The sequence below is a fragment of the Cupressus sempervirens genome, chromosome 11, assembly GCF_028749045.1.
Source record: "Cupressus sempervirens isolate cs-2001-9-10 chromosome 11, ASM2874904v1, whole genome shotgun sequence".
Lineage (NCBI taxonomy): Eukaryota > Viridiplantae > Streptophyta > Pinopsida > Cupressales > Cupressaceae > Cupressus > Cupressus sempervirens.
In genome coordinates this window covers 448,454,726-448,479,710 of record NC_143128.1, presented here as the reverse complement: position 1 = coordinate 448,479,710, position 24,985 = coordinate 448,454,726, and positions in this window count along the sequence as shown.

Genomic DNA, 24,985 nt, shown 5'->3' with positions numbered 1-24,985 from the left:
GTGACACTATGCAGATAGATCAAACCAATGTTAACATTTACATTGATGATACTAATCCATTTGAAGGTTTCAAACAAAATGAACCTAATATCGAAGATATTGAAGATAAACTAAGGAAAATTGAAGAGGAGAAGAGATTACTAGAAGAAGAGAAGAGGAAAGTAGAAGAGGCCAAGTAGAAATTTCTTAAGGATGGGATGAAGAGAAAGGAATAGGAGGAAAAGAAAAGAGTAGAACAAGAAGAAATGAGAAGAAAAATAGAAGAAGATGAGAAGAAGAGATCGGAAGAGGAATAGAAGAGAGAAAATGAAAAGAAGAAAAGAGAAAAGATAGAAGAAGAAGAGAGAATAGTCAAAGAGGCTACCAAGAAGCAAAGGGAGGATGACACTAAATCCTCTAGTTTATCTCATTTTCTTTGGCTTGCTAGCCTAGAAGCTAATAATGATGATCTCTCATCCTTGTCAAAACTCATTCAGAAGAACAAAATAGTGAAGAGCCTATAGAAAACCCTAATGGAGGTTATTGATAGACTACATAGTAGTCTAGTAGTGCTCCACATAGAGGTAGATCCAAAATAAAAGGCACATGTAGTGCTAAAGTAATTTGATGAGGAATTTACTAATTTTTTGAGTGTTGCAAAAGAAAAGGCACAAATCTCACATGATGCTAACTTGTTTAGAACTATTTGTCAAAATATTAAGAATGATTTGATAAGTGTTGATACTTGTATCAAGGAACTTTGGAAGTGTTAATAGGATGGTGAGATAGAATAATTTAAGTGTACTCTATCTCATAAAATGACTAACAACATTGACAATTAGATTGGAGGAAAGATGAGTGAGCTAGAAGCTCTATCTAGCTAGATACAACATCCAACTAGTAAGATTAATGATTTTGAAGGACAAATGGTCAGTATTCACAATGATATTAGGAAAAAAGAACTTTGGTAGGAAAAAAATTTGAAGAGAGAACCAAATTTTAGAGAGCCTATTTCTTTGAAAGTATCTTTTGTTGAGAAATAGTTGAAGGAATGTGTCAAGGCCAAGGACAATTATTTTAACTTTTTGGACTTAGACCTTAATGCGGTTAAGATTGCATCATATACTTTATGTGCAATTTTGACCTATACTAAATCAACCAAAGATATATGGACTAAAGGTATTGATAATCTTAAAGCAAATTTTGATGATTGCATGAAGATTCTATCAGCTTAAGGCAGAAGAACAACATTTTTGACAATAGATGGACATTTAAAAAAAATGTTTTTGACATTTTGACCTTTGCCATTGATGTCCAAGGGGAAGAGATAGAATGAAAAATTGCAAATTAGGTAAAGAGGAGAAAATAATATTGTAAAGTATATTGTAAGGGGGAGCTTATGTAAGATGGATGAATTGTAATAGATATAATGTGAATGTGTTGTTTATTTTAAAATTTTGATACTTTGCCAATTTTTCCTATTTTGTTGCCATCAATGCCAAAGGGGGAGATTGTTGACAATTAGATAATGGAGATATGTAATTGTTTTCATTTATAGTAGCACATGATGTACATGCTTACAAGAATCCTCAAAACTAAAGATACTTAGCTTTTGGTACTTATAAAATTGTATAAGTATGGAATTTGGTATACAAAAGTGTATTGTTTTGTTTATAACTTGTTGTTGATGCCATATTATGACTAGTGAAATTAGATGGAGATTGTATACATGTTGATGATGATGTGTATAACCTTGGAATTCAATATAGACTATACAAAAAAGAGATGTTTGTGTTTTAATGAAACAAGACAATAGAATTAAAGAAAATGATTATTTTATTTACAAAATAATTACTTGTCCAATTAGGTCTAACATCATAGATGTTTACACTAAGTTGGAAAAGTGTATTGTGGTCTTAGTTGACCTAGAGAAAATTTGTGTAAAGGCATGGTATTTATGCAAAGGACATCTTGCAAATTCAAGTGTGCTATCTTGGAGAAATTATGTTGAGCAATTGTATGTGAAATTTTGTGGAAGGGACATATAAAAAGTTTGTGAAGCTATTTTTTGATCTGAGATTGAAATGAGAACAAATCTATATTTTAGAAGTCTGATTACTTATTTGAGAAGTGAGGTCTTCTTGTAATTAGAAGTGCATGTTTGGGTAGTAGGATCATCTTGAATCTACTATAATATAACTCCTAATAGGGTCCATCCTCTAACAAGGAACTTATATATTAGTTTATTATCTAGTGGGTGTCATCCCCACTAGGGTTTTCCCTTGGCCATAGTTTTCCTAGATAAAAAAAATGGTGTTATGAGTTATATTTGTGCATGGTTACTATTATTGTTCAACATTACTTTATTACTTTGTTATTAATGGTTTAAAGTAAGAAATAATATCTAGTTGGTGACTAAAGTTTGTAAATTACTAATTCATACCCCCTTCCCACCCTTCCCCCCAACCCCCCCCTCCCCCCCAACACACACACACACAATAATTCCTATTTCTAACAAGTTTCTATGAGGTGATGAAGTTTCCCAAGTTTGATCTAGCAACCATCACAATTGAAGAGATACGAATTCTATAAGAAGCTCTATAGAGAAAGAAGACACAAGAAAGGATGAGAAGGGAGTATAAGAAAAAGAAAGTTTTGCATGAAATAAAAGACATATTATATGATGCTTTTAGTCTTCTCAAGGTGAATGAAGACAAGCCCATAATTGAGCAACTTGTCACTATTGTTGACAAAATAAAGGATGAAGACTTGGACTCAAATGTTAAACTTTTAGAATGGTTGAAAAGGAAATTTCACACAAAGGTACTTGAGAAGATATCTAGTCCTATTGCACTTAGAAAAGTTGATTTAGCAACCAAGATGGAGAGATTGAAGAAGGTGTTAGAGAATTTTTTTTTTCTACACCAAGCTATGTGATGTGATTCTTTTCACATAGGAAGTTCAAAGGGCTATTGACTGATTGCAAGGAGATTTACAAACAATAGGTACTGCTCTTAAGTTATCTCCTAGTCAAAGCCAAGGTATTTTTCCAAGATTACTATCCACACAAGGTACACTTGACAAGCTAAAAGCACAAACTAAAAATATTTGAGCTACCTTGATAAGTATTCAATATATGTTGACCCCACGCATGAAAGTGTTGCATAAGGAACTAGCCTATGTTGAGACATTGATGAAGAAAGATAACCAACTTTCAACTCATGATTGCTTAGTTAACATTGCTACCTAGCTAGACATTCAATGCCAATCTCTAGAGGTAGCATGCAAAAATTGGGATGCATGTTAAAAATTATCATGGAAATCCATAAATCATTTGGATAAATACATTATTACTGTACCCCCCATGACATAAGTGTCCAAAAAGGGGGAAATGAGTATAATGAGGAAATGAGTTATGAGAATAATATAGTTTTGAGAAAGGGGGAGTAATTGTAGAAACAAGGAACAACAAAACTACTCAACAAGAGTATCAGATTAAGATAAAAATAGGAAACATTTACTCAAGGGGAGTAAGGGATTAATAGATAAATAAGGTATGATAGTTAGTCAAAAGTTTTTCAATTTTGAAATTTTGTATGACAATTGAGTAATGTATACATATTGTCTAAGTTATGTTCATAATAAGGATTGTATATGCATTACAACATGTTTTTCTCACTTATGTCAAAGGGAAAGATTGTTAATACCAGTTTGGTTTTGACAAGATAGTGACAGAAAACCTAGTCATTATCTATTAGTATTTTAGTGCAAGCCAAGTGATCAGAGCAAGATGACCAATAAGTGTGAGCCAAGTGGTCAAAGCATGCCTAGCATTAGTTTTTAGACAATAGATGCTGAGCAAATAGTATGTGCTGAGTCACTCATGAGCTAGAATAAAACTATACATGTTGAGTGATTTAGGAGCCAATTAAATAGTATATGCTAAACCATTTAGAAGTTGAGTTACAACATTGAGAATATAGTGATGGCCAAGTATGAGAGCCTTTAGATGCTGAGTGAATAGTTTTAGACATAGTTGTTTGTAATGGCACAAACTTCTATGTAAACCATTTTGTGTTGACATATCAACTATTTTACAATTCTAGAAGATAAGTATGGAGGCATTTTATGAATCCCTATGTATTACATGCAACAAATCAAATTAAGGGATGATTTAAGTGGCAATATGGATCAAATTTAACAACTAATTCTTATCTAACCCATCCCACCTGTGCTTATTTAACAAGGAAAACCCTAAGGAGTTTGTATGTGTAGAAAGAGATGAATGCTAAGTGTAGAGAGCATTCATCATGGCTATGGGGGTTACAAAAATTATCTGAATTGCAAAATCAGTTTGAGAGAACAAAGGAAAGAAGAGAGAGGACATAGGAAACATATCTAATCAAAAGGATCAAGGTTTTATTAGCAAAGAGAATATCTAACATCAAGCAATAGCATACTAACCGAAGAATCATGGTGCTAAATCATTTTAATAGGTGATACATAGAAAATCTCTTAATAGAGTAGTCTTAATAGACTTGTATAAATCTCTTAACTGAGTGCTTGCTTTGTTGTAAGTTTAAGTCCTCTAACAGGGCACACTTTTAATAGGATGTTGAAATCCTTTAACAAGGTGAGACCTAATAGTCTTTGTAAGCCTTTAATAGGGTAGAACCCTCATAGGGTAGATCATAGTTTATGGTCAAACTCATTGTAACCATAATTGGCTACACTTTACAGTTGCAGTAGTAAAGATTTGTAGGGGTCATCTACACCCCAATTTTACCTACTCATTGGAGGGTTTCTAGTTAACAAATTTATTGTGTAATGTTTTATTTGTTTTATGCTATGAATAAACATGTGTAGTTAGTTATTTTAGTTTACATGTTAAATTATGAGATGGATGTGTCCAGAATGTTTTATGGTTAAAGTTTTGAAGTGCTGATTCACCCCTCTCTCTCAGTATTTACTTTCCCATTGTTATTTCCAACACTTTAACTCTATAAAGTAAAGCAAAAATGACTAAGAGTGGAATTAATTTAGGAAATCATGGAAAATCAAGAGGAAAATCAAAGGGGAAGAGGTCTCAATCTAGAGGAACAAGATATTCTAGTACTATGGGAAACTAGGGCATAAGAAGAAAGATTGTTGGATTTGAAAGAATAATGAAGGACATAAACTAGAAGGGAACAAGGAGGAAAATTTGGTAACAAATTCAAAGAGGATGCTTTACTTCTTTTCTTTGAAAGTGTTGATGATTCATGGGTTTTAGATTTAGGGGCTTCATTTCATGCTACTCTCCATAGAGGTTATTTCCTATATTATGTCCAAGGGGATTTTGGGATTATTTATTTGGGGGATAATGAAACTTGTCATATTTTTAGGAAGGAAAAAAATAAGATTATGTTGTAGAATGAGAATCATTGACTACTAGATGAGGTAAGACATGTTCCAAGGCTGAGTAGGAATTTGATTTCAGTAGGGCAACTTGGTGATGAGGGTTGCATAGTTACTTTTAATGATAAAAATGGAAGGTTTCAATAGGTTCTCTTGTAGAAAAAGGTGTGAAAGTAGGCACCTTATATATTTTTATAGGCCATACTATTCCTTCTACTTTAATTATTTAAGAGAAAAATGAATGTTTAGGAAGAGTTTTTGCAATTGAGCAAGAATAACAAATAGTTGCTATAGATTCTGATACAATGCTATAGCACAATAGACTTGGGAACATGAGTGAGAATGGTAAGAAATTAATTTATTCAAAGAAAGTTTTACTAGGTTTTAAATGTGTCAATATGGACTTATATGAAAATTGTGTGTATGCAAAATAAAGAGAGTGAGTTTTGTGAAGAGTGGGAAGGAAAAGAAAAATGAGAAATTAGAGCTTGTGCATACACATGTATGGGGACTAGCTTAGGTATGTTCCTTGGTGGTTCTCATTATTATGTTATAGTTATTGATCATGCAACTAGAAAAGTATGTGTTTATTTCCTTAGATAAAAATATTATGTTTTTTAAACTTCTAAGAAATGGAAATGCTTTGTTGAAAATGAGACTAGTAAGAGATTAAAATGTCTTAGATCTAATAATGGTGGTGAGTACTAAAATTATGAATTTGAAGATTATTGATCCACTAATGGTATTCATAGACATAAAATTATTCCAAGGACTCCACATAAATATAAAGTGGCTAAATGTATGAATAGGATAATTATGGAGCATGCAAAGAGCATGAGGTTGCATACTAGGCTACCCTTAAACATGTGGGTGGAGGCTACCGATACTAATGTATATTTGATTAATAGAGGTCCATCTACTCCTTTGGGCTATGGTATTCTAGAGGAAGAATGGACTAGTAAGAAGGTGATTTATTATTTTATCAAAACCTTTGGTTGTGAAGCATTTTCACATATAGATTCTAAAAATAGAACCAAGATAGAAGATAAGTCAAAGAAATGTGTATTTGTTAGATATGATATTGATGAATTTGGTTACAGGCTTTGGGATTTTGAAAATCATAAAATTGTAAGAAGAAGGGATGTCATATTCAATGAGAAAGTGTTGTACAAAGATCTATTGCAACACCATGAGAAGAAAGAAAATGATTATGTAGAGCAGGATGATACTAAAAAGAAAGACATTCTAGTAGTCCCTTGTGCTTTGCAAACACTACAACAATAAATACCACACCCCTATGAATGTTATATGGTCAACAATACTAAGTAAACCTCTAGAAAGATTTTCTTCCTCTTTGTACTCTATTTTACTTACTGGTGCTAGTGAACCTAATGTTATGTTAAGTTATTTAGGTTGCTACTAGATTCAATGGGAGTCTACGATGATAGAAGAAATGGACTACTTGCTGAAAAATAAGACTTAGGATTTATGCAAGTTGCCTACATGTAAAAGGGATCTATAGAATAGATGGGTTAATAGGTTGAAAGAAGAAAAAGGAGGTAAGAAAATATTTAAAGTTAGGATAGCTATAAAAGGATTTGCACAAAAAAATTGCATTGATTTTGATGAGACATTTTCTCCTATTGTTAAAATGAATTCTATTTCTATTGTTTTAAGTATTGTAGCTACTAAAGATTTGCATTTGGAGTAGATTGATATTTTTAAAAAAATGTCTTCATGGTGATTTGGATGAAGAGATATATATGGCATAACCATAGGGATTTGAGGTTAAAGGTAAGGAGAACTTAGTGTGCATACTGAATAAAAGTTTATATGCCTTGAAGCAAGCATCTCGGAAGTGGTATCTTAAATTTAGAATTCACTCGATATCATTATAGCCACTGTGTTTATTTGAAGAGTTTATATGATGACATCTATAGTATTTAATGTTTATATGTTGATGACATGATTTTAGTTAGGTCTAACATATATCACATTAAGGGTTTGAAATGATAGTTAGGACATTCATTTTCTATGAAGGATTTGGGGGCAAAAAAACAAATCCTTGGTATGAAGATTTTTAGAGATAGGAAAAATAAAAAATTGACTCTATCTCTAGCTAATTATATTTTTGATGGTGTTACAACATTTATCTATGGAGAATGCTAAAGGGGTTAGCACACCTTTATGTGGTTATTTAAAATTGACTGAGGAGATGTGTCACAAAACATAGGAAGAGGAGGACAAAATGTCTGAGGTAACCTATGCTTAAGCTATAGGAAGTTTGATGTATGATATGGTATGTACTAGGCTAGATATTGCACATGTAGTGGAATTTTTCAGTAGGTATATGATTCATCTAGGGATTGAGCATTGGAATACAATTAAATGGATTCTCATATATTTGAGAGGAACATCGAGTAAGTGTTTACATTTTGGGGGCTCTACTACTAGTTTACAGGGCTATGTTGACTTAGATTTGGTATGAGATATTGATACTAGGCAAAGTACTACAAGTTATGTATTTACTATTGGTGGGGAAATAGTGAGTTGGATTTCCCAGTTATAGAAGGTGAATTCTTTATCCACTACAGAGGTAAAGTATGTTGCTGCTATAGAGGTAGTCAAGGAGATGATATGGCTTTAGTTCTTCATGAAAGAATTGGGACACCTATAGAGGGATAATTGTTTGTTCAAAAATGGCCAAGGTTCCATTCATCTTGTGAAGAATTCTTCTCTACATTCAAAGACAAAACACATACAGTTGTGGTACCTTTTATTCAATCAGTTTTAGATGATGAACAGTTAAAGTTGGAGAAGATACATACATATGATAATCCAATAGATTTGTTTACCAAGGAAGTAACATAGGAGAAGCTCAAATCCTCTTCAACTTTAACTGGCCTTCTTGACTAAACAAAATAACAAAACAATAGAGTCTAGGGTGTTTGATATTCTAGTGGGAGCTACAAGTTTAGCAGTGCTATGATTAGTCTCCAAGTGGGAGGTTATTGTTATGGAATCTAACTATTCTCCAAGTGGGAGATATTTGTGATGTGGAGCCTAGTCAGAACCAAAGGTTTATTTGATGTAGTTTCCCCCCTAGATTATTTCTATAAGGGTTTGGGGCAACACCCTAGGTGTGCTTCCTATCACAGTATAGGGTGGAGTCGAGGGGAAATACACCCATGTGGTTTTTTGGGGGCAATGCCCTTGAAGAAAAAATGACTCTACTGCTATAAAAGGAGTCTACTATTATTTTTCTATTTGATGACTTATTCTATCCCTAATTTTGTAAGCAAAAAAATCATGTATAAAATGACATAGGGTTAGGGATTTCATAATGTATGATGAGATTGTATCTTCTTATGGTGGTATTGAGCTATAAGGGATTGTGGGTTGTAATCACTAGATAATAATAATATTGGAATTCTTGTGGGTTGATGTAGCCCAAGTATTGGGTAAACTACATCAAATCTTTGTGTCTCGTATTCTCTTCTATGTAATCTATTATTTTATGATATTGGTTATATATTTAAATGTAATTGTTAGTTTTGTCTATAAATTAATTGTAGCAGTGGTCAAATCATAGGTTATAATAAAATAAATAGATTTTTGAAATTTGATCAAAGAATAAGCAAGGGATAAATTAAGTGAAATTTCTAGAAAGAGGTCTCATAGTCTAGATAACCATTTTTTGGGTCATTACAAATGTGAAGTAATGAAATTGAACATTAGGACAAGATTGATAAGAAAATACTAGAACTAATGTGATGTGATGAGAACTAACATGTCCAAGAGTGATTATATCACATAAAGCATTTTTAGAGCACAAAATATTTAAAGGATCTCAACTTGATAGGAAGTGATGAAGCTAAGATGACCCTAGAAATTGATAACATTAAAAAAAAAAAAAAATTACAATATTGAAAGATAGGATACTCCTACCCATTTATGATTCAAATTGAAATGATATAGACGAGATGTAGAAAATAGATAAATTTGATCAAATCAAAATAATATATAGTCTATGATGAATGATGAGTGATTCAAAAAGTATATGACTAAGATTGACCAACAAGCATTGCGAATGTGCCCAAGTTTGACCAGAATGATGAAACATGAGAATTAGGTCAAACAAAATAAGAGATGTTATGGAAATGACGTAAAAGAGATGATGAGGAGGTAGAAATGATAAAATGATGTTTCCCTCAAAAGATTTGAAAATTTTCCTTGAAAGGGTCAGTCAATTGCACATGAGAGGAAATAATATTAAATCATGATTTTGACAGTCAAGATGAATCCATATTTCAATTTCCATCTCAAAAATGGATTCAAGACATTAAAATTAGGGAAGGGTGCATTTTTTGCAAAAATTTAAGACTTTGAAAAACTAGGTCAAAATGTTATATAAGGGGCCCAAAGGGTAATTTTCAAATCATTTATCATTTTCATCTTGTGAGTCCAGAGCCTTTAGAGAGTAGTCATACAAATCCCAATGCATGAGCATCATTTTGAGCTAAGCTAGTTGCATAACCAATCAAAAGACTACCCCACATTGGTAAGTGATAAAAAACTAACCTCAATTTGACTTTTGTTTGTGATTTTTTGTGCTTATGAGTTTAATTTTTGTAAAGTTTTGAACAAACTTCTAGAATTTTGTATTCTCCTTATGTGAAATATCATTTGATGTTCCTTAGGTTTATAAAGTATCACATAATAGTTAGCTCTAGTTTCATGCTATAGGCACCCCATGAGTTGTACGATATGGTGTGAAATGTCACAAGAACACAAAGTATTGTATAGCTTTAGACAAAATATCATAAGAAATTCTTTCAGTCTATGAAATGTTGTACAATTTTTTTTGAATGTATAGTTTTTTTTTGAGTTAACTATGTTGAATATTTTGAGGGATGACTTAATGTTTCTAGAAACTTCTTGATACATTATCAATATGTTTTGACATGTTTTCCTAGTTGTATGCAATAAGTTTTTCTAGATGTGCAAATTAGATATCCATATCATATGGGACTACGTCTAATAGGTTATTTTTGGATGAGGATACATAGATGCTAATGACCATGGGCCTTTGTTCTTTGCTACATTTTCCCCATATCTGGGTATGCCATGGCCTCTTAACTACTCTAGTTGAGAGGTTTCTTTCAGAGAATAATACCTTTTACTTGATGATAGAGGGGATGACCATTAGACATGAGGATATTTGTTGAATACTTTGGATTCCATGCAAAGGAGAGCCAGTGAGTATCTATATTGCATCATTGCACTTTATACTTATGTACTTTTGATGAGATACTCATAATAAATACTAATATATATCTTGTTCTAGTATGCAAGTGTACTTTGATCAAACCCTAGTGAAGCATATAACAAAAATACAATGGATGTTTTATGATGGCACCATCCTTAATCACTTCATCTTCTAGGATTTGATGATTAGGGATTATAGTGATGACTATCCTTTAGTCATGATTCTATGTTCCTTGATTAGAAGTATACTAGGTGCTTATTAGAGTTAGAAGGGATTCTTGTGTGGATGTGGTCATCTAGTTATGGATCTACTATCCCATCCTTAATGCATGGATTGGGAATCATATTTTCTTTATGAGTTGTATAAAGAGCTTCATGACATAATATATAGAGAGGGGAAGAGCTAGACTATAGAGGTTGTGGTAGCACAAGTGTGGGTGTGGGAGCTATACCATCCTAAACTAGAGGCACTTTAATTTATGGCCATTTAGCACCTATTTAATGATAACATTGCATTTAAATATCCCACCTCTCCTCTTAAATGAGATTTATATAGGACCTAATAAGTCTTCCTTGGTATTCCTTTTTCTATAATGTAAAAATCAAGGTAAGATCTATTAACTTAGGTCTTTCCTTTTCCTTTCTCATCAATCAATCTAACCCCTTTCACACCAAAATGGGATTTTGAGACCTTTTTTGGGATCTAAAGACTATTCTAGAGAATTCTACACTTGGTCATTAGGGGAAGTTTTTTCCCCTGATGGGCCATTCAAGGGGAAAATTTTGTCCCTAATTAAGTCTCATTTTGGGTCTCAATAGTTGGAAATCTCTTGGGGTTTGATCTAGAACTAATTTTTTATGCTTGATCATCTTGTAGGAGGAAATTAATTTGAATTCTATATAAACACCCTCAAATGCATCATTTGGCATTAATCATATGTTTATGGACTATCAAGTAAGCAACCATACTTACACTCAAGCAAGATCAAGTGAGCATTTCTAATGTGCACAAGCTATTTCATATATCCTAATTTGTCTTAGTATACTTGTAGGATGAAAGCAAGGGGGATTGGAAACATCCTTTGAAGAAAGATAGTTCTTTATCTTCCTCTTTACATTCAATTCAAGCATTTGAGATTCAATCATAGAGTAATGAATAGATATGGATGGCTTAGGGAAATTTAGCCTTCAAGGCTTAGTATGCTTCCTATGTTATCCTTGGTTCTATGCATTACTATATTTCATCCACATTCAAGCACAACAAATCATGCTAGGGTTTCAGATCTAAAGATTTGGATCCTTGTATTTGCACATTCAAAGCTCACACATGAGCATCACACATAATAAATTTCAAACTAGCTATTTGTGGAGGTGGAAACTACTAATACATGGGGTTTACTAAGGAAAACTCCTACATAGCCATCCAATATGCCATAATTAAGATATGAGTGAAGCTTAGAATGGAAAAGAAGTTGGAAGTAGGAGTACCCATTTCTCTATTCAACAAAACTATGAAATCAAGAATCAATTTTGGAAACCCTCAATTAGGGGAAAACTCCACCTTTGAAGCATACATTTGACCTTGATACATTATTTCACCCTTGACATATTTCCAAAAAATTTCTAGGTTTTGTATGTCTTGAAATTTCAGGTCTAGATCCAAATCTATTCATTCCTAACAACAACACAACTCAAAAAAATCAAGGTTTGAAGTTTCAAGATACATACCTTTTTCCCTTAATTGTCAATTCAATATCTTTGTTTAAGTAATTATTCATCTTGCACTTTTATTTCCTAGATCTAGAAGTATTTATGACATTCTTTCCCAACCTTCATAATCGTTGGATCTTAGTTTTTGTTGATGCTCATTTATCCCTTGGATTAAATTAACCTACTAAAATCTAACACCTTTGGGGATTGGCTTGAAATAATCTCTTTCCTTGGACTCCATAATTTTGAGGTGTGTGTGGTTATGTGATGAACTTAGGGTCAGTCTCCTTGTTTCTCATGACACATGAACCTAGACTATGACATTTCCACTTGTGATATTGGTGTTATATTTTATATTCCACGTGTCTTTTCATATCTTTATTTAAAAAATACAAGATAAATTTTGAATTTCATATTTTTTTAATTAAAAATTTATAATTCCTTTCATGAGTACTTTTTTGATGAGGGTTTTATAAATGAGCTAGATTTTAAGGAGGATGTGTTGGATGTGGCATCACATGTTGTACCTTCTCAATCTTTTGAATCCTCTTCTACCACTTTTTATGATAATTCGCATGCATGGTTGCCTTTCTCTACAACTGTTTGTCCTATTGATGCACCTCCTATACACTATGAAAAGCCTTTGATGTCTATCAAGGGCTGTCCTAAACTTATTGTTAAGTGTAACTATATGAATCTTTTAAGCTATTTAATTGATCAATATTTTATGGATCACACTTATCATACTCATAATAATCCTCAACCTACTATTCTTGGTTCTTTTCTACCTTCGCAACTTGTACTTCCTCAAGAACCTTAATTACTAAATACTTCTTTTAAGGAGTATGATTTGGTGGAGCAATTGCATGCTACTCCTACTAAGATTTCTCTCTGGGAATTATTACAAACTTCATCTACTTAACTTGAGGCTTTACGTAAGGCTTTATCTACTCTTCCAATTCCATTACCTAATCATAATACTTTCGCTTCCTTTTTATACTATATGTATATTATACCATTTGTGCCTTTTATTATTTTCACTAAAAATGATCTTCCTCTTGTAGAGGTTCAAAGTAAATATGATGTTCTTATGGATGTTGTTGTTGGAAATATAAGAGTAACTGAGAGGGGAGGGGTGAATAAGTTACTACTAAAATAAATCCTAGATCCCTTAGATGTCAACACAAAACACAAACTTCACTAAAAGTACTATTTCTCAACAAACACACATGCACTCCGTCAATACTGATAATATGCTATAACTCGATAACTATTAGAATAATAATTGTAACTCAATAAATTCCTAACATGTAATTCTTTTAATATTATATATGGTTAAAATTACTTAACTTAGTTGCATACACATAAAATAAATAGCATGAACACAAGTGACACCAAGATTTAACGTGGAAACCCAATTTGGGAAAAACCACCAATTGTAACTAGTTACTAATTTTCACTCTTTTGAAGTGAGCTCTATTAGAAGCCAACCCTATTAAAGGTTTCAAAATACATTTTTAGGTGTGACCTTATTAGGGGATTTAATCACTTTGTTAGGAGTGGCCTTGTTAGAGGTCTTTAGACACTTCAATCTAGAAATACCACCTTGTTAGAGGATTTACAAATAGCTATTAAGACAACTCTATTAAGAGATTTAGATCATTGCTACAATGGTTAGAGGGTGATAATGAGATTACCTAATTTTTTGATGCAACTAAATTGCTGATTACAGATCTCAATTTTGGCTTGTATACTTGATTCTTTCTTATTGAATGTATCTTTGTAGCTCCACAAGGATATTCTACTTAACCTTCTAATTCACCTCCTCTAAACATCTTCTATTATTTCATATACTTGTACACATTCAATCCTTAGATTGACCTTATACTTATACCTTATGCATTGTCAAGTTGGCTTGAATAAAACTTAGAATAATTAATATCCATCTCCTCAGTTGGCTAGAACCAACAAATAAATCTATTAAACTCAATATGCCAAAACAAGAAAATCCTTCATTAGTCAACCCTACTGGGTAGAAAATAACTAAGAAATGATTTTCCTATGTTAACTAAGTGAACTTAGTTAACTCTACATCTTCATAATATTCCTTTGGTTATCAACTGATCTTGGTTAACACTTCAAGTTCTATAGACTTCTCTTTGTCACCCAAGTGAACTTTGTAGACATTGTCTTCTAAACTTGGAAAACATTAGAATGTTCGAAAAACACAAGAAAATATCTTCATTTATTGAGTGATCTCAACATAAACTAACTGGTAAAGATATGAAATTTTGTGTAACATCAAAGACAATACACAATTAACCAATTGCATTCACAATCTCCCTCGTTGGCATTGATGGCAACACAACATGTCATAGTACAATGAATTTTTTATAGAAAAATAAAGTAAGGAAAATATCTTTAGTTTCATTCTAATTCTCATCCATGAGAACTCCCTCTATTAGTTTGGACTCCATCTGCCTTCAGTTTTTCCCTCTGTCAGCAAACATTATCTTTAACATCTTCTTTTGATAGAAAAACTCTACCTCTTTGATATCAAACCAAGTTCTTCCTCTTTGAAATCTTTAAAATAATATTTCTATGAAATGATAGTATATTATCCCTGTATGACATCTTATTCCAAAGATAATATTCAATGAAAAGTAATGTACCTCATATGCTGATTCATATGCAATCTATTCTTTCAATACTCCATCAATTGTATCAACTACATAAACTTTGTCCTTTAGTATTCATATTTTACAATCTTACCTCTTTATCTTGCATTGATTATATTAAAAATGATATTTTACTACAATATTCTTGGTCTTGATATGCATCACATGATTCTTTGATATATTTATTGCACTAGTGTTATCATAGAAGATAACCACTAGATCCTTGATCTCTACCTTCATACCTACCAATAGTTGCTTGAACCAAAAAATATTGGAGCAATTAACTTCTGTTGCCACATACTCTACCTTTGTTGTAGATGAGAAATGCAATTCTACTTCTTACTTGTCCAAGACACTAGTATTTTATGAAGAAAGAACACTCCAACACTAGTTCCCTTCTAGTCATCAAATATCCTTGTCCAATCAACATATATGAATGATTTCAAATCTAGATTGCCTCCCTTTTTGTACCATAATCCATAGTCTTCAGGACCTTTCAGATACCTCATGATTCTCTTGATTGCCATCATATGATTTTCTTTAGGATTTGCTAAGAATCTTGCCACCATACCAACTGCTAATGTAATATCAGGTCTTGTATGCACTAATATTGTAGTTTTTCAATCATTGATCTATATGTGGTTTGATTAACCTCTGTTGAATCATCATTTTTGGAAATCTTATGTCCATTAGACATAGGTGTTCCAACTAGTGTTGAATTTTCCATTCCAAACTTCTTTAGTATCTCCTTGATATATTTCGATTGAGTAATATAGAGACCATCTCTCTTCTACTAGATTTGTAATCCAACAATGAATTTTACTTTATCCAAACATGGAAATCTCAAATTCTTTACTCTTCTCTTCTAAAAATTCCTTGCATAAATCATAATTTTCTCTAAATAAAGTGTCATCCACAAAGATTTCAGCCAATTCAATTTTCTTCTTTGGTCCTTCTTTGATATATAGGCTGTTGTTATCATTTGTTCTTTGAAAACCAATCTTTGTCAAGTAGTTATGAAGTCTTTCATACCAAGCTTTGGGAGCCTTATTGAAACTATACAATGCTTTGTGTAATTTATAGACCATATTCTTTTTTCTAGGATCTACAAAACCTTCAAGTTGTTCTATGTAAACATCCTCTTCAAGAATTCCATTCAAGAATGCAGATTTTATATCCATTTGTTGAACTTTAAATCCTTTATGTGCAACATAAGTAAGTAAAGTTATAACACCTTCTAATCTAGGAATAGGAGAAAAAGTTTCACCATAATCAATACCTTCTTCTTGAGAATAACCTTTGCATACTAACCTTGCTTTGTTTCTAGAAACTTCTCCATCTTCTTTAACCTTATTTCTAAAAACCCACTTTGTGCTAATTGTATTTTTATCCTTGGGTCTACGAATAGGAGTCCAAGTATAATTCCTCTCTATCTATTCTATTTATTAGTTCATAGTGTCAATCAACCTTTCATTATCTAAAGAATCTTTTACTGATCTAGATTCAAATTCAGCAAGCAAACATGTACATTTCAATTTATTTCTTTTCATTGTTCCATCTGGACTTGTCTCTAATGATCTAATTAGGTGCATGGTTCCTTTTTAAATATCTTGCTAACACAAGTACTTTGGATTTGGAATTTGTTCCTACTGTGTTACATATTATCTACCAAGTCATCAATGCAGACTGAATTCAAGATTACATTGAAGTGATTAGTATGTACCAAGCTTCTACTTCTACTAAATGCATGATGATGCCAAGTAATGACAGTGGACACCAAGTATTAGAACTTCACCAAGTTAGTCTTTAGAACCCGAGTATCTACATATGGGCCGACTTTGTCATATTGGTGTTAAGTTGTATATTGGCCGACTTTGTAATTTTGTAAATTGGATTGGTATATATATGTAATGTATTTTATCATATCCAAGTGTGACAATAATGTGAAAAAGAAGCATGGAAATTTGAAGTAGAAATAGACAAAGTGTATTGTAAGGCCATATTAGTAAAGGAGAAACAAAGTCATATCCATCACAAAAGGTGATTAGTACTTCAAAGAATCTCTATCAATAATTTAGTTGTAAGTCAAAGATCTACTGCTTCATCCTAACAGGTGAACCAGTCCAAATCCTTTAACAAGGTAGACTTAACAGTCTTTTCTCAAATCTCTTTACTAAGTGCATACTTCATTTTATGTTTGTAAAACCTCTAACAAGGTGGACCTAGCAGTCCTAATTGCTCCTAACAAGGCAGATCATTAGAAGTGATCATTGTAAGCCTTAATAGGCCAACTTTATGTTGTAGTATTGAAGTTTTGTAGATGTCATCCCTACCCCATTTTTACATTCTATTTGGAAGGTTTTTGGGTCAACAAATTATTGTGTTCAAGTGTTATGAATGTTTTAAGTTTTTAGCTTCTCATGCATGCAGTTGGATCTAATTTCATGAACTAAACGATAATTGGATTATTAAAATTAATATCTAAATTTGATAAAGTTTTTGAGGTTATTGATTCACCCCTCCCCTCTTAGTAACCTAGCATAGTCTTGAATATTTCCAACAATTGGTATCAAAGCATTGTGGTTCTTAGGATAAAGCTTGACAGCTTGAGCAAAGATCAAGGACAATGGAGATATTTAGACTTGATAAGGCAATTAACAATGAAAATTTGGATCTAGAAATGGCCATTGCACAACTCAAGAAAGCTAAGAAGAAACTTTCCTAATCCCTGAAAAGAAGGAAGGAACTTGCTAATCAAATGAATGATCATCAGTACATTGAAGAAATAATTGAAGACTTTTTCCCTTCAAGCAATTTAAATGAAACAAATGATGCAATTAAAGAAATCTTAGAGAAGAATGGTTACCTACAAGAAGAAGTAAGAAAGCTCAAAAGAGAACAATAAATTTAGTCAATAAGGCTATGTGAAATCTTGGAACAAAGGAACAAGATGAAAGAAGAAATGGATGGAAGAAACAATGAGATCTAGAACCAATCCCTTCAACATGCTACTCTTATGGATCAAATCTCCAATGCAAATGAGAAAATCATGAGCCAAAGATAGATCAATGAAAGATTAAGGAATAATCTAAATTTGGAAAAACAAATCAATGAAAGAATAAGAAATGAGCTGAGATCTAAAAAGAAAATTAGTGAAAGATTGAAAAATGAACTAAACATTGAAAAGAAAATCAATGAAAGAATGATGGAATCCCAAGTAGAAATGAATAAATTGAATCAACTAAATGAGAAAAATCTCTATAGACAAAAAGGTAAAGCAAGAATTGGATACAAAGAAGAAGGTGAATCCTCTAAACAAGGTTCTCAAAGGAATCAAAGGCCTCCTTGCAATCACTATGGTAAGATAGGTTATACATCAAAAAAATGTTGGAGTAAGGGAAAATAAAAAATCATTGGTAAATGCTACAATTACAATTAGCATTGTCAAAAGGCTAATGAATGCAAAGAGAAACCAAAATTTGAAGGCAAGTGTCATAAATTCAAGAAACAAGGTCACAAGGAATCTGAATGCAAAACCAAGTCATTCAATCCAGCAGAGAAAATTGTGAAAGAAATATTTAGTTGGGACTACAACACTTGGTGTAGATGTCATTACTATGGAGAATATGGACACAGAGGCATAAACTATGTTAAGCATCACACAAGGAAGAGAGATACCACCATAAGATGTTTCACTTGTACCGAACTTGGTCATCTAGACAAGAATTGCATGAATATAGGTAGAGTTGAAGATGAAAAGAAAGAAAAACTAGATAATATTTGAAAGTAGATGAGGCAGCAATGGATTTCTAAATCTACCAAGGAAGCTAGTTCTAGTAATGATGGTCATGTCACTCAAGAAGTGGGTGACTCCACTATTTTTAACTAAGTTCTTAAGGAAGAATTGGAACTGTGTTATCAAGATCACATCCAAATAGTTCCAATTAAAAGGAAGCAAAGATCCAAATAAATATTCAAGATACAAAAGAATCATCAAGTGATATTGGTATTAGTTATCACCGAGTTGACTTCTCTACCAAGCAAGGTTTGGTCATGGACTCTATCGAGCAAAGTCAGGAGTAACAAGAACATGTTTGATTACTAAGTTATGAAGCCTTTACTGAGCAATCTGAATAGATAGTGGATGCCATGCTATCATGTATGATGTCATCACAACTACCTTCATATTGAGCATTAATAGAAAAAAAATTAACAAAAGATAGGAAATCAAATTCATTTTCATTGAGAATTCTAAGTGTTATTGTGAAGAAGAAAATTACAGAGCGACCAAGTGACTTTGAGCATAATTTGCAGCTAAGTTCTTCAAAGTTGTCATAGCTTATTGAGTAGCCATGGTAGCAACATCAAGTAGTAATAGCAAAGCAAGGAAAGGGTCAGAGATGTTGGTTCAAGGAGTAGAATGGAAAGCACTTGATTTCAAACTTGTATTGACAATTGCTAAAACCCTTGACCCAAATGGAGTGCAGTCACAGATTGCTCCTAAGGTACTACTCATTAATGATATTTGAACTCATTTCAAGTGCATAATTTAGAAAATTGGAACCCTAAAAATGGATGATGCCCTAGGTGAACTATGTGTGAATGGGATTCTTAAACCCAAACATAAACATTTGGAAGTCAAGAGTTTAACCCACATTCCCCACCTGCCTCAAAGTTTCCAAATCAAATGGATCAGATACATCCTAATCCAAATTCACAATGGTTATTTATGGCTTGAGCAAATAGTTTTGATTACCAGGAAAATGATTCATTGTATCACCACCCTCTCTATGCTCACCAAAGCCAAAACCACCAAAACCCTAGGTTGGGTAGAGTTGGAAAAGAAAACCCTAGTCAAGTGGGGTGATAGAAGCATGAAGATTAGTAGTGTAACTAATGTAGAACTAAAAATTTTCATACATGTGATAGCTTACAAGATTTACAATTCTAGCCATCTAAATAGTGTGTCATATGAAGCTATTGACTTGGCATACAAGGTTGTAAAGAATAACTTGTCATATGATCTTGCATATTTGTTGTTGAAGCAACTCAAAAAAAACATGGAAAGTATTAGGACTTCCAAGAACAACCCTTGCAATTTCAATTCTTTGTTAACATGTTTATTTTTCTATGTTTAGAAGTTTTTCTCTTCAAAAGGCACAATAGTATGGAGAAAGGATGTGCTAGTGTTATATCATATTAATGAATATATTTCTGAAATGGGAGAAAATTTTGTTAGCATAATGGATAACTATTTTCATGTCTTCAAGGAGAAAATGAATAATAGATTTAGGATGCATAGGAAATTGGTTGAAGACTACAAATATGATATTTGTTTCATGGTAGAGTGTGACCAAGTCTACATTCAAGCAATGAAACCTAGAATTGCATGGGTAAAACCTCTTCCCTATGAGGTAAATATAGATGAAGCCAAGGACATAATTGAAGCCTTGATTAATGAACCTGTTGATCCAAAGGCATCACATTTTGGAACATATGATGAGGCCAAGGCAAGAATAGAGCTTGAAATCAAGCTTCCAAGGGTAGTTAACAAAGGTAAGAAGAGGATAGCCAAACTCAAAACAAGCGCACCTCTTATGTTGACCAAGGGTAAAGAAGAAGATGTTGAAGAAGCAAAGGATGAAGAGGAATTAGAAAAGGAAGAAGAACCAGTGAAGAAGAAAGGCAAGGTGATCATCACTAAGCCACCTAAATTATCCACTATAGTGTTCACAAGGAGGTTCAGGAAGAAAGGTAATGAAATTGTCTTTAGCAAACCTCCTCCCACCTTCCAAGAAAATTTTAAACAATTGGAAGAAGGTGTAGGTATAACCAACTTCAAATCCTTGAAGTATGAAACTAGGATAGAGGCTAAGAAGAAAAAATGGAAGTATTCACCAAATCAAATAGCCTCCCAAATCTCTAATGAGTTATTATATAAAATTAAGCCAAGATGGGACTTTGCAATGCAAATAGCAAAAGATGTCTATGCACAAACCCTACGGCAATTGCTATTGAGCATGATAGATGTTGAGGTAAAAGAGTCCTTAAAGAAAAATGAAGATAAGATGACTCTCAGATTTAATACTTGTTTAATTTTGATCAAGGATATAGAGCATGTGGTTAAGAATGCCACAAGTATGTGGAATAATGTTTATCACTTGCACAAACAAAGTGACTTCCCTATAGAAGTTAAGGATGATGACAGTGATGATAACGAAGAAGAAATTTACACTAAGCCAACACATTTTAACAATGAGGAAGTTGAAAAAGATAAAGAGGAAGAAGCTGCTAAGGAAGACAAAGAAGATGATGAGGAGATTGACCCTATGAAGATAGCAGTTGTAGTCATTACCTTACTTCCTCACTCTCCAAGCAAACCAACAACCATATCAAGCTTAGAGACAACTTTAGCAAGTTTGATTGTGACCATAGTAGATACATCAAATGTCCAATCACTCTTCCCTCCCTGATAGCTTAGCAAATCATTGATAGAAGTTTCACCACTTCATCTACCAAGCTATAGCCTCCCTCTTCTTTAGCTACCTAGTCATCAGGCATGAGTTCAATGGCTTTTACAATTTTGAGCTCTTCAATAGTAAGTACTTCAGTTTTGAGTACTACAATTTTGGATTCTACAACTTTAACTACTACAATTTTTGATTCAATAAGCATACTAGTTAGTATTCCATCTATTGGCACTATATCAATTTTCACTACTAGTCCTACTATATCTACTATTGTTTCCATACCTGATTCAAAGGTATTAAGTACAAGGACAGTTGAACCTAAGGCTCAACCGAGTACAAGATTTTTGAGTAGAGGAAAGGAGATAGAGGAGGATATAGACCTAGATGAGGAGATTGAAATTTCCAAATGGGACTTTGATAATGTCACTGCAAATCAAATGCATATAGCTGATCAACTCCTCCAAAAGAAGGCAAAGTAGAAGAAATTGTGAGAGGAAAGAGATAGGGAATATAAAATTATTGATGATGCCAAGAATATTTTGACTGTGGTGATAGGTGTTGAAGTTGATACTTCTCAACACATTCTGTTGCAATTAGAAGAGGTAGTCCAAAATTTTAATGAGGACTCCAATGGTCAAGATAAATCGATTGATAAAGTAAAAAAGAAATTTGATAATAAAGTGCTTGAGCACATTGCTTAGCAAATAGCTATCTAGCAAGTAAAGCTTTCATCAATTTTGACCAATCTTGAAACCTCTTGCACAAATGTAACATCACTTTTTGTGAAGTTGTGTGATGTTACCAAGTTTACAAAGGAGATAAAGAGAAAATTGACAAAGATTGATGAAGATCTAAAGGCTAGTGCAAAGAAATTGCAACTTGACTCTTTTTCAAGCTCTGCACATCATATAAAAATCAGATTCTTGTCAGCTATGTAGGTAGAGTTGTTGAGAGAAGAAGCAAGGATCTTATATATACTGGTAGATATTTAGAATATGATCCTTCCCATCATGGATACAATGTAGAAGCATATTGTTTATTCAAAAGAATTGATCCATGACAACAACTTCTCCATTGCAAATCACATGATACAACTATCTGCAAAAGTTCAAGTTGATCTATATACATGCAATGTTTTGCAAGAGAATTGGGATAAAACTCTAGCATTCATACTTAAGGTATATTCTGATTTTCTTTCTAATATTGGTGTCTCTATGTAAATAAGTTTTGAATAAATCTTTGGCATTATTGTCGAAAAGGGGGAGAGACACTTAGTATGCTATATATGTGGAGAGACACTCATTATATATAGTGAGAGATACTTGTTATACTATGTATATTGCATGGGGGAGAATCATGCAAAGGGAGAAAGTGTATATAGCAAAGAATTTGTAGATATAGTATAGTGTATATACTTACAAAGACAAATTTTGAAAAATCTCAAAAATAGTATACCATATCGAGCCAGTATCACATTGTGATGTATATAAGTTTTGGCTGATAAGTGTTTTTGTCACTAATTCTAAAGGGGGGGATTGTTGACATTTAGTTAAGTTTTTTATTACTGACAACACTTATTTAGATTCTGTATAGCTACCGAGCTCATTGAATAGTCTACAATGTTTTCGATGTAATTCAGTAGCCACTAAGCACTACAACTCCTATCGAGCATTCCAGTGGTTACCAAGCTTTGTAATTTTTATCGAGCTAGTAGTTCATGTAAAAGGAAACCAGTGTTAACCAAGCTATATGGAGATTAGTATTTACCAAGTGTAGTCATGGTAAATGAGTAATTTAGTTTATACCAAGTTACATAGTATCTACTGAGTCACCAGTGTAGATCGAGTTCAACACTATATTGAACTAATTAGTATGGATCGAGCTTCTACTTATACTGAATACACGATGATGCTGAGTAATGATAGTGGATGTTGAGTGTTGGAACTTCACCAAGTCAGTCTTCAAAACCTAAGTATCTACATATGGGTTGACTTTGTAATATTGGTGTTAAGTTGCATATTGGCTAACTTTATAATTTTGTATATATATATATATATAATGTATTGTATCATATCCAAGTGTGACAATAATGTGAAAAAGAAGCATGCAAATGTAAATCAGTAATAGACAAAGTGTATTGTAAGGCCATATTAGTAAAGGAGTAGCAGAGACATATCCATCACAAAAGGTGATCAGTACTTCAAAGAATCTCTATCAACAATTCATTTGTAAGTTAGAGATCTACTACTTCATCCTAACAGGTGAACCAATCCAAATCCTTTAACAAGGTAGACTTAATAGTCTTTTCTCAAATCTCTTTACTGAGTGTATTTCATTGTGTATCTGTAAAACCTCTAACAAGGTGGACCTAGCAGTCCTAATTGCTCCTAACAGGGCAAATCATCATAAGTGATCATTGTAAGCCTTAACAGGCCAACTTTATGTTGTAGTATTGAAGTTTTGTGGATATCATCCCCACTCTAGTTTTACTTTTTATTTGGAAGGTTTCTAGGTCACCAAATTATTGTGTTCAAGTGTTATGAATGTTTTATGTTTTCAGTTTCTCATGCATCCAGTTAGATCTAATTTGATGAACTAAATGATAATTGGATTATTACAATTAAGATCTAAATTTGATAAATTTTTTGAGGTTACTAATTCACCCCTCCCCTATCGGTAACCTAGCATAGTCTTGAATATTTCCAACAGAGGATCTTTTTTCATGAGAGTTTCAACATAGGCTAGTTCCTTGTGAAGTATCTCCATGTGTGGAGTCAATGTAGACTAGATGCTTAATAATTTAGTCCTGATGTTAGCTTCATATGCATGTAATGTTGCTAAATAACTTTGGGATTATAGGAGGGTGTTGAAGTGTTTCTTACTTTGGGTTGAAGACTTTGGTAGAGTTATGCCAAATGTTTGAATAATACTCTCCAAGTTTAGGATATGACTCCTAATTTCCCTTGTGAAGAGTGTAGTATTATTCAATTTGGTATACAATATTCTCTAATACTTTCTTCACACTCTCTATTTTGGTTGCTAATTCAACTTGTGACACTACAATAGCACTTGATATTTTTTCATTAACTTCATTCTAAAACCTTCTCTCAAAACATTCAAGTAATTTGACATTTTTATTTAGGTTTGTGTCATTAACCGTCTCCACTATACTAGTTGGTTGTTCAATTATTGGTTTGTTTTCTTCTAGAGCTAGCAAACTAAATGCATCAAGAAAAATCTCTTTGATATCAATCAAGGCTTGTCTCTACCTATGCTCCCTTCTAAGTAGTTATGAATTTTTCTTCTTTGCTAAAGCCTCTTGAAGAATGCTCATCCACTCAATTGTGATGGTTGCAAGATCAAATTTAGGCAACACAATCACTTCATCTAAGTTTACATCACCATATGATGTGTTGGAAATATGGAAGGAGTAACTGAGAGGGGGGGTGAATCAGTTGCCACTAAAATAAATCCTAGATCCCT